Source organism: Carlito syrichta, unplaced genomic scaffold (assembly GCF_000164805.1).
Source record: "Carlito syrichta isolate Samal-C Ts95f unplaced genomic scaffold, Tarsius_syrichta-2.0.1 Scaffold303170, whole genome shotgun sequence".
NCBI lineage: Eukaryota > Metazoa > Chordata > Mammalia > Primates > Tarsiidae > Carlito > Carlito syrichta.
Genome location: NW_007247266.1, coordinates 235,011 through 247,169, shown reverse-complemented (window position 1 = coordinate 247,169; position 12,159 = coordinate 235,011). Strand labels below are relative to the sequence as shown.

The 12,159-nt window shown below is 42.3% G+C and overlaps 1 protein-coding gene across 2 annotated transcripts in view; it reads left to right on the top strand.

The window, feature by feature from the left end:
- The window catches only part of TMEM108 (transmembrane protein 108), a 340,401-nt gene that overhangs the window by 129,881 nt on the left and 198,361 nt on the right, over window positions 1–12,159 (top strand). The gene's annotated exons all lie outside the window — the stretch shown is intronic.

The following is a 12,159-nucleotide window of genomic DNA, read 5'->3' as shown; positions in this document are numbered from 1 at the left end:
TCCACCTCAGATGTCATTTTGTTCCATCTTGTCTTTTTGAATCAAGCATACCAGTCTTCTCCCTCCCTAACACTTAGATGCCTGCACTGGCACTTGTGTCTGTGTCCACTGGTCTTTACGTGGCTGGCCTCTTCACATCTTCGGTGTCAACTTAGCAACCTCCAGGGTTCTTTCATCACTCAGTCTTCAGTAGTTACCAATTCACTCTTCATGCCACTTATTCACTTGTCCATTATCTCTCTACCCACTAGAAAATAAGTTTCATGGGGCATGGATCTTTCTTTTTTTGAGTTGGATTCTCACCCTGTTGCCCAGGCTGGAGTGCAGTGGCACGCTCACGGCCACCACAGCCTCGACCTGCTGGGATCAGGTGATCCTTCCAACTTAGCCTTCCAAGTAGTTGGAACGACAGGCATGCACCACCATGCCCAGCCATGAGGCAGGGGTTTTTTAAGTCCTGTTCTCTGTTGGATTTCCATTGCTTAGAATAGTGCCTAGGACATCATAGGTGTTCAGTTAATAGTTACTGGAGGAATAAATGACATGTGGTAAGTGCTTAGTAAATGTGAGCTATTATTATTAATTACGTTATATAAAAACAAAAAGGTGAAATCTTAGTATAACTGGGGTTTCAGTTAGCCCTGATTCTATGCAGTAATATGTTCAAAGAAATAGCTGTGTGGCAGAAAAAATATGACTAAAAGCAACTGACACCTTAATTATTCCCTCAAGAAAATGCCCAAAGTGGGAGAACATATTTTTCACCTGTGACAAAGTGTGTTAAAATCTTGCCTCACGATCTCAGATAGTCACAATGTCCAACACAGGCAGCCGCTCTGCCAAGTGTACCTTTGTCTCTCTGCCAACCCCCAGCCAAAGAACTCTCCCTAAAACCTGTATCCTGGCTGAATGCCTTTAGGTGTTGTTACCCTTTTTTTTTTCCTGACCTAGTTTCTAAATCAGTGTAACAAATGATCAGGAGTGAAGCAGGCCCCCTTGGAACCTGGAGTGGAGTCATGGGTATTAGAGGGGAGGCTGGGAATACCCAGGTTGATGGATTTTGTACACCTGCTAGACATACTGCATGAAAGGGTAAACTGATGACAGATTTTAGAGAATTCTAAACTGAGAGGTACTTAAGTAAGACAATACTAAATAGTTGTACTTGGGGTTCTTTAAATCCTCAAAATGCCTGCGTGGTATATACAGGCACACAGAAGGTAGATCCCATAAATGTTGTTATTCTGCTACAAAGCTTGAATCCAAGATAGATCATCTATACTATCACAAAGATCATGCATTAAAACCACGTGTTCACTCCACAGTCCTTACTTTATTGGCTCTGATTAGATGTAGTTATTGACTTGCTTTTTTTTTTTTTTTTTGAATCAGAGTCTCACTCTGTCGCCCAGGCTGGAGTGTAGTAGCATGCTCACGGCCTCTCCAGCGTCAACCTGCTGGGTTCAGGCGATCTTTCTGCCTCAGCCTTCCAAGTAGTTGGAACTACAGGTGCATGCCACCATGCCCAGATATATATTTTATATTTTGTAGAGACGAGGTCTTACCAAGTTGCCCAGGCTGGTCTCAAACCCTTGGGCTTAGGCAATTCTCTTGCCTTAGCCTCCCAAAGTGCTGGGACTACAGGCTTGAACCACTGTACCTGGCTTTTTTTTTTTTTTTTTTGAGTCAAAGTCTCACTCTGTCACCCAGGCTGGAGTGTGGTGGCATGCTCGTGGCCACTGCAACCTCGACCCACTGGACTCAGGTAATCCTTCTGCCTCAGCCTTCCTAGCAGCTGGAACTACAGGTGCATGCTACCATACTTGGCTAATTTTTTAATTTATTGTAGAGATGAGATCTCGCCAAGTTGCCCAGGCTGGTCTTGAAACCCTGGGCTCAGGCGATCCTCTCTCCTCTACCTCCCAAAGTTCTGGGACTACAAGCATGAGTCACTGTGCCCAGTGACTTGCTTTATTATTATTTTTTAGCTACCATGGAGTAGAAACCAAACCTCATGAGCCACTGTGCCCAGTGACTTGCTTTATTATTATTTTTTAGCTATCATGGTAGAAGCCAGGCCTAAAGTGGAAGGGGAATGGTTAGAGATAGACAAAAGGACGTGATAGCAGTTAGCCTGAGTGAGCAACCAAGATGAAGTGATCTCACCACACACTCTAACAGTGGACCTGGTTCCTAAATTGAGGGCAAGTCAACGCAGGAGAATGTTCCAGTCATGTTTTTATCTCTGAGTTGTTCCTCCAGTAGTGAGTTCTGGCTTCCAGAGCCTTCAGTGCTCTCAGTTCACCTCACTTAAGTCCAACACAGATCTGTAAGACCCTTAATCTTGCAAGTGAGGTCTGGGGAAAGCAGGGCTTTCCTCTGCAGTATTTCCAGGTCTGCAGAGCAGCTTTCCTGAGTCCTGGTCTTCATGAGCACACTGTTCCACCCAGCTGACCTCAGCTGACTCATCAGGTTAGAAACAGTTGGGAATAGATATTCTTTCCCTGGGGGATCCTGGTTGTATAATCACTATCATTTGTATGCAGTTAAATGATTTGCAGAACAGCACAGTTCATAGCTCCCAGCTGCATTCTGTCTGTTTATTTCTGGCATCATATAAAACAGTGTGCTGAGAATGTGGTTTCCAAAAGGTAAATGGACATGAGCATAGCATCTGGGCTAGGGTTTTCTCCCACCCCATGTGGATTTTAGTGGAAGGCCTGCATCCAAGGATCCTGGGTTTAATGTCTGTGGCTTGCTTTCCAGTCGCCTGCCTGTCAGTCTCCCTGGCTTTACCTGCCACAGTCCTGAGCCTCTCAGCTGCCATCCCCTAGAGAGTGCCAAGGGAAAGAGCTAAACATAAATATTCATGAGGGCAAGAGATTGGATGGCAGAGGATGGTCTGAAAACCCTTTTTCCAAGATGAACTGCTCGCTTCTTCGCTTGCTTTCCCTTTCTTCTCACCCATGGCCCTGGAGTAAATGGACATATAAAGTGGCCATTATCCTCTCCATCTGGTGGAGAAGAGGCAGGACATATGGATAGTGGCAGCCAAGAGAGGTACAGGAACAGCACATGCTTTCCTGGGATGGCATGGGGTTTTCCAACCCAACTTACACCATTGATGGGTTCATTGTCCAAATATTCCTCATACACCCTGGGTAGGGAGGAAAGAGGATGAAACTAGGAGAACAGATAGTTGCAAGTGGTAATAATGGCAGTTGTGGTTGACAGTGGAGGGGAGACAAGGGAAGAAGGGTTCTCCCATTGCCCTGGCAGACCTGGAGACATCATGCAGGGGCTCACACTGCCCTCTCATCCTGCAGACTTTTCTGCACCAGGAGACCAGATGTTAGGGAACAACATTGAGATGTGTTTTCTGGAGACAGTAAATTGTGGAGTCATGACTTTTTAATCCAGTTTTCTATTTCCTTTTCAGTGGTGCATTTAGTCCATTCATGTTCAAACTGATTATTGAGATGTGAGAGTTTATCCCTGTCATGAGGCTCTTATAAAGTGCTTTGTTGTTGTTGCTGTTTGTTGGTTTTCTTTTGATTCTTGGGTTGATTTATGTGTGTGTTTTCAACAGCGGGAGGGGGAGCACATAACATCAATAAGGGTACTCAATCTCAAACCAGGTGAAGTGGGAACCGAGGGGAGGCCCAAACCACCTGTATGATGACCACGTATGTACTTAACTCTGTATTGCACCCCACGTCTTTAAAATAAAATTAAAAAGTAAAAAGACATTAAAGGAAGCACAAATAATAAATAAATGAATGACAGCTGCAACCTTGAAGGCTGTAGAGAGAGAGGGCAGACATTTCAACCCTTGGCATCCACTGAGGGGTGGGAGGGTTGATGCTCGGTAACCTGGATCTCCATGTCTCCGGCAAATTTTGCCAGCAGGTAAGGCATCCCCTTCCGCTGTCATCTTTCTCTTTCCTCCACATCAAAATCTGCACTGGCCGCCAGGTTTCCCACAGCTCAGACTGCCAGTGAAGGCTGCAGTTCCACACCAGGAGTTTGTTCTCTGCCAGCTGGTATGCCCCATTCTCAAGTTCCTGATTTTCAGTTCTCTCCCTACTCTAAGTTAGAATCTTTTCTATTTCTAGTTACCTTTACTCAGGTTTCATTTTATAACGTTCAATCAGAGATACATAGTTTGATTATCTCTTCATAATAGTCTTTTCCCTTTCTTAGCAGCAGATTTGGTCTCTTAAATCAGATTAATTTATAAAGCAGTCATCACGCCAGGCTCGGTGGCTCAGCCAGTAATTCCGTGCCTTGGGAGGCTGAGGTGAGTGGATTGCCTGAGCCCGCGGGTTCGAGACCCGCCTGGGCAACTTGGTGATACCTCATCTCTACAATAAACCAAAAAAAAAAAAATTAGCTGGTGTGGTAGCACACACCTGTAGTTCCAGCTACTGGGAGGCTGAGGCGGAAGGATCGCCAGAACCCAGCAGGGTCAAGGCTGCAGTGGCCGGGAGCAGCCACTGCACTCCAGTCTGGGCGACAGAGTGAGACTCCAACTCAAAAATTAATAAATAAATAAATAAAGCAGTCATCACAACCATCTCTATGTTCCTGCCTTTACATGAACTATATTTAGTGCCTTTTATTACTTTTAGTGACAAGAACAACAGTCTTAATCTCAATAAACAAAACCAAGTGTCAAGTCACAGTAAGGGTAACAGGAGCGAGGATTTCTCCCTGACTTGACCAAACATCTCTAAGACTGGTTCTTTGGGTAATGGGACACACACCAATGCTTTACCACAGTCTTTAGCTCAGCCTGTCTCCGGAGCCTGACAACTTGAATACGTGGGGACTTTCCGAGCTTGATGCAGAATACACAGGAGCTTGTGATTGGTGGAATGAATGAAAAGCTTTGTATTGGCACTTGAGTAGCCAGCAGGAGGCAGTATGATATAGTAGAAGGAACGATAAACTTCCAGTAAGAGTCCTGGGTATGGGAGCATCCTGACTCTGCCAACTCACTGGCCGCATGATGTGGTCAGAACACTTAACTTTGACATTCGACTGTTCATGAGCATCAAGCACTGCACTTGACAAGGCTGATACAATGATGAACGTAGCACTGTCTTGCAGCTAAGTGTGACAACCCTGCCTGTGATAGGGGATTCATTTGAACCTTGAATATGAGAGTCACTTCTCTGGTGAACTTTAAGTGTTCACTTATACAGGTATCGCTTTTACTGAAAATAACATTAGTATCATACACAATTTAAAGTCCGCATGGGAGAGCATTAATGTATCCAACCAGGGGACCATGCTGAAAAACCTGCATAGCTATACAAATGGAGAATGCACAATATCTTGTGGGAAAAGGTTTTTTAGACATTTATACATACAATGGCTAGATATAAACACCACTGCTGTTGATACAAGGAGTATAAAGTGTTTACTAAAAACAAGTTATATGCAACTTCACTTGATTCTCTTAGAAACTATCCTTCTGTATTCTTGTCGAACACCTGGAAAGACTGCAGTCTTATAAAGAGTCATCCAACTCTATTTACATAGCATATTTTCATATAACTCTAAAAAGGGTCAAAAGAGCATCAGGTCAGAGTGGCTAGAAGGGGTAGATTGACGATAGCCTTCAGATACTCGCTTATAGAGAGGCAGGGGCTTTGTGAAGGCTTATTTGCTTCTTTGGAGCCCAAAAGGCAGCTCTTGAGATCTTCTTGATACACTAGACCCTAAAGAGAGATTAGGACTGGGTGGACTTAGCTGCACTTTGCGAGGGGGAACCCCAAAAAACCGGAATTTATTTATGAAAAATTGTGTATTTATTCTTGCATGTTTAAACTTTAGTCACCTTCAAAGTGCTATTCAGTTTTTCAATACTTTATTTATTTAATTTCAGAGTCATGGGGTACAAGTGAAGGTTTGCTACAAAAGTAGGCTGTACGCAGGTGAAGTATGAGCTTCTAGCTGGCCCCCTCCCCTTGATAGTCCACTAGGACCCTTTGTGTTGGTACGTGCTCCCTTGCCACCTTCCTGACTCCCTCTTTTAGCCGTGCTCAGTGTCTGCCAATCCCCCTCTTGTGCTAGTGTGGCTAGTGTTCAGGGCCTGCTTATGATTGAGAACATGTGGTATTCAGTTCTTTGTTTCTGTGATAGTTCACGTAGAATGATGGTCTCCAACTGCATCCACATTGCCACGAAGGCCATGGTTTTGTTCTTCTTTATGGCTGCATAATATTCCATCGTGTATATATACCACATTTTCTTTATCCATTCTACTTTCGATGGGCATCTGGATTGGTGCCATGTTTTTACTACTATGAATAAGTACAGCAATAAATATCACAGCAATAAACATGTGTGTGCAGGTGTCTTTTTGGTAGAGTGATTTATGTTCCCTCTGGGTAAATTCCCAGGAGAGAGAATGCTGGCTCGTATAGAAGTTCAATTTTTAGTTCTTTTAGAAATCGCCGCACTGCTTTGAACTAGCTTACATTCCCACCAACAGTGTAGAAACGTTCCCTTTTCTGTATAGCTGCACCAACACCTGTTATTTTTTGACCTGTTAATGATAGCCATCCTTTTCAGTGTTAGGTAGTATCTCACTGTGGTTTTGATTTGCATTTATCTGATGATCAGTGAGGCTGAACATTTCTTCATGTTTGTTGGCTGCTTGTATGTCATCCTTTTGAGCAGTGTCTGTTCATCTTTTGCCCACTTTTTAATGGGGCTGTTTGTTTTCCTTTCAGTTCACTTGAGTTTCTTGTACATTCTGAATGTTATGCCTTTGTCAGATGCATGGCTTGCATATATTTTTTCTCATTCCATGGGATGTCTCTTTACTCCCTTGATGGTTTCTTTTGCTGTGCAAAAGCTTTTCAGTTTGATAAGGTCCCACCTGTCTGTCTTAGCTTTTGTTGCACTTGCTTTTGAAACTTGGTCATGAATTCATTATCTATTCCAATGTCCAGAAAGGTGTTCCCTATGTTTTCTTCTAAAGTTTTTATAGTTTGAGGTTTATATTTAAATCCTTGATGCATTTTGAATTGATTTTTGTATATGTTGATAGGTAGGGGTCCGGTTTCATTCCTGTGGTTAGCCAGTTTTCCCAGCACCACTTGCAGAATATGGTTTCCTTCCGCCAATGTTTATTATTGATGTCTGTTGAAGATGAGTTGGTTGAGAAATGATGTTTTCATTTCTGGTGTCTCTGTTCTGTTCCACTGGTCTATATGCCTATTCTTGTACCAGTATCATGCCGCCCTGGTTACTGTAGCCTCATAATATAGTTTAAAGTCTAGGAGTGTGATCCCTCCCTTTGTTCTTTTTGCTGAGGATTGCTTTGGCTCTTCATGCTCTTTTTGCTTCCATATGAATTTCTATATTGTCATTTCTAGGTCTGTGAAGAATGATGTTGGCAATTTGATGGGTATTGCATTGAATCTGTACATGGCCTTGGGGAAGATGGACATCTCAACAATATTGATTCTTCCAATCTATGAGCATGGGATGTTTTTCCATTTATTTGTCTTATCCTTGATTTCTTTGAGCAGTGTTTTGTAGTTCTCATTGTAAAGGTCTTTCACTTCCCTAGTCAGGTAGATGCCAAAGTGTTTCATTTATTGTGTGTGTGCCTATTGTGAATGGGATTGTGTTTTTTATTTGGTTCTGAGCCTGCTTGTTTTTGGTGTATAGAAATGCAACTGTCTTTTGCATGTTGATTTTTTTTTTTTTTTTTTTTTTGGGGTCTCACTCTGTTGCCCAGACTGGAGTGCAGTGGCACGCTCCCAGCCACCACAGCCTCGACCTGCTGGACTCCGGCGATCCTTCCGCCTCAGCCTTCCGAGTAGCTGGAACTACAGGCATGCGCTACCATGCCCGGCTAATTTTTCATTTATTGTAGAGATGAGGTCTTGCCAAGTTGCCCAGGTGGGTCTTGAACCCTCAGTCTCAGGCAATTCACTCGCCTCAGCCTCCCAAAGTGCTGGGATGACACGCTGAGCCACCGAGCCTGGCCTGCATGTTGATTTTCTATCTAAAACTTTACCAAAGTCGTTTACCAGTGTGAGGAGGTTTTTGACCAGCTCTCTAGGGTTTTCTAGGTGTAGAATCATATCGTCTGCAAAGAGAGCTAACTTAACTTTCTCTTTTCCTGTTTGCACACCCCTGATTTTCTTCTCTTGCCTGATTGCTCTGGCTAGAATTTCCAGTTCTCTGTTGAATAAGAGGGGTGTGAATGGGCATGTTTGTCTTATTCCTGTTCTTAGGGGAAATGCTTCCAGCTTCTTCTGTCCATTAAGCAAAATGTTGGCTGAAGGTGTGTCATAGATGGCTCTTATTATTTTGAGGAATATTCCTTCAATGCCTCAGTGTTTGAGGGTTTTTATCAAGAAGGGATGTTGGATTTTGTCAAATGCTTTTTTCTGAGTCTGATGAGATAATCATGTGGTTCTTGGTTTTATACCTGTTAATATGCTGAATTACATTTTATTGTCTTGCAAATGTTGAACCAGCCCTGTATCCCGGGAATGAACCAACCCTGTATACCTGGTCATGGTGGAAGATCTTTGAAAGGTATTGTTGGATACGATTTGCTAGGATCTTATTGAGAATTTTTGCTTCTGTGTTCATCAGGGAAATTGGCCTGTAATTCTCTCTTTCCTTGTTGGGTCTTTTCCAGTTTGGGGTATGATAATATTGACTTCATAAAGTGAGCTATGGAAAATTCCTCCTTTCTTGAGTGCCTGGAATACTTTCAGTAAGACTGGTATCAGCTCTTCCTTGTATGTCTTATAGAATTCAGCTGAGAAGCCATCTGATCCAGGGTTTTTTTTTTGTGGGGAGGTTTCTTACAATTGGGTCGATTTCCTGGATTGCTATGGGTTTGCTCAGGGTTTGAATTTATTTTTGTTTCAACCTTGGGAGGTTGTGTGATGCCAGAAAATCCTCTATTTCCTCTGGATTTTCTAATTTATTTACATACAGATGTTCATAGTATTCTCTGATAATCTTTTGAATTTCTTCAGGGTCATTTGTGACTTTGCTTTTTTTCCTTTCTAATTGTATTTATTTGGACTTTCTCTTTTATAAGTCAGTCTGGCCAAAGGGCTGTCAGTCTTATTTATCCTTTCAAAGAACCATCTTTTTGTCTCATTGATTTTTTTCCTATGGTATTTTTGTCTTCTGTATCCTGCACTTATGGCTTTATCTTAGTGATCTGGATTTTTCTGCTGAAATTAGGATTTAATTGTTCTTGCCTTTCCAGTTTCCTGAGGTGTGACATCAGGCTGTGTACAAAGTATTCTCCCTTTGATGCGATACACCTACAGAGACACTTTATCCACTGCTCAAAACTCAAAATTGAACTTGTCATTTGGATGCCTTTTAGGGCTCCTGCCGTGTTTTCATTTCATCTCTTTCAAGTCGGGAAGACATTTCCCTTTGAGTACTTTTTTTGCTTCAGGGATGAGATGGGTGAATAGGGAGGGGGGTACAGGGGTCAAGCCATTTTTGGTCAAAAACTGCTAAACATTCAGTGTGATATGGGCAGGCGTTTTGTCACAGTAGAAGAACTAGTCACCTGTTTGCCACAACCTGGAATGTTTCTTCCACAAATTGTGACTCAACCTTCTTAATACTTCCAGATAAAAACTTTGGTTGACTGATCTGGAGGAACAAAATCTACATGTACTACAAGGAGCCCACTCTCCAAAAGATAATTCTGGCTTTTTGGTTCCCTTTTGCATCTCAATTTTTGAAAAAAGTATTTGCACATTTATATGTGCCTTCACCTGTTTTGTGTCACTGTAACAAAATACCACAGATGAGGTAATTTATGAAGACAAATTTATTTCTTACAGTTCTGGAGATCGGGACAGCCAAGGTCTAGGGGCCTGCATCTGGCAAGACCCTTCTTGCTTTGTCTTTCCATGACAGAGCCTGAAGGTCAAGATCGTAGGGGAGGGAGATAAAGAGGAAGGTGACAGAACTCATCCTTCTATCAGGAACCTGCTCCAGAGACAATGGTATGAATTCACTCATACCATTGTGACCTAATCACCTCTTAACCTTGACACGGTGGCATTGGGGGTTAAGTGCCAACACATGTGTTTGGGGGGGTCACAGTCAAGCTGTAGCAACGTGCAATTTTTTTTTTTTTTTTTTGAATTGGAGTCTCACTCTGTCATCCAGACTGGAGTGCAGTGACCACTCCCGGCCACCACAGCCTTGACCTGCTGGGCTCCGGCAATCCTTCCACCTCAGTCTTCCAAGTAGCTGGAACTACAGGCGTGCGCTACCACACCCGGCTAATTTTTTGATTTATTGTAGAGATGCAGTCTCGCCAGGTTGCCCAGGCGGGTCTCGAACTCACAGGCTCAGGCAATCAACTCACCTCAGCCTCCCAAAGCGCGGGATTATAGGCTGAGCCACCAAGCCTGGCGCAATGTGCAATATTAACTGTGGTTATCATTGGATGATATGGTTCTGCACTCATCTTTGGACTGTCTGTATTTTCCAAGTTTTGTGCAGTAAGCATGTATTTCTTTTGTCATCAGAAAAATAATTACTTGAAACAAAATCCTACAATATTATCTATAAAGGAAAGGGACTGTGTGTTATTCATTTTGTTCCCAGTGTCTGGGCTGTGCATCTGAATAATCTACAAGATATTGTGAACTGTGCAGATTCCTCAGCCTCACCCTAGAGATACTGATTCGGGTGGTCTGATAAGAGATGAGGCGGCCAGGAAAAGTGGAAGCAGATTCTAGAACAAGTCATACTAAGGACTATTATCAGAACTGCCATTTCCCATATAAACCCCAGTTTCATATCACCTGGGACACACTCGGTTCTCCAGTTGGCAATTATCGCTCCAGACTTCCCTCCATCTTGGCTCCAGTTGTTGCTCTACCTGGGAAGAAAATGTATCTGGTTCCGTTTCCTCCAACAGGCTCTTCAGGCTCTTGGGATTAGAAAAAGCAATTATCTATCAAATACCAGATGGCTGCGTAGATTAGCCCAATGAGTAAAAACACGGTGATGCGAACAAAAGATGGTGATTAGCTGGCTGAATAACAACAGGCCATCGCAGTGCAGATGTACTGGAAACAAGGGCAGGATCAGATACTGACATTTTTATTTTCTTGGGTTCATTAACAATGCATTCATTATTTCAATGCTGCACTGATGTTAACTTTAGAGAGATAAGAAGAGAGGGCTAGCTTTTACATCACAGCTTTCTCATTTTTATCAAAATAGCATGTTCTTTACAATTTTGTGGTAAGAAATAGACTTAATGTTGTTTTCAATCTGGTTGTAAAGAATAGTAATGTGTGCTTCCTGGGAGATTTTATGTGTTTGTTTTAAGAATTCCAAACTAAGCATTTTTAGCTCAGTTTACATGACTGTTGTGGAAAAACTAATATTCACACTATCCACATATACAAACACAGGACTACATTGTATAGAAGGGAGGAAAAGCAGCGGAGGCCACCAGTGTTTTAGGCCACTGTTCCAGTTCTGCTCAATTAAAAACAAAATGGAAGCTCTCTAAGATACTGCCTGTTCAAAACTGACATATACTCTAGTATCTACCAGCTTCCAAGTAACTAAAAACCAGAGGAAAAAATTACATATAATTTAAAGCATGCTTAAACCAAAACTAGTACAATGTGGCACCAAATTTTCATTATGAAAATATTTAGTTTAAGAGGACTGAGTACCACATGTTCTTACTCATAAGCGGACCTTGAACAATTATTGTAATACTATAAGAAAGGGATTGATAGTAGTGGGAAACTGCTGGTGGTGGTGGGGGGTGGCACACCTCATCAACAAAGGTACCTGCATAATGAACATTTGTATACCTAACCTTGGATTGTACCCCACATCTCCAAAATTAAACATTAAGAAAATATATATTCAGTTAAAATGCACCCAATATCTAGAAACACAGTAACATTCTAAAACATCATCCAAAAGCATTTAGGTACTGGTGGCATGTAAACACTGAACATCATTTTACTCCCTCAACAAAGTATTAAAATAGTAAAAGTCAAAATATTAAAATCAGAATTTTTTAAAGATCAAACTCTTTTAAAATACACTGCTCTAGCCGGGCTCGGTGGCTCAGCCTGTCATCCCGCGCCTTTGGGAGGCTGAGGT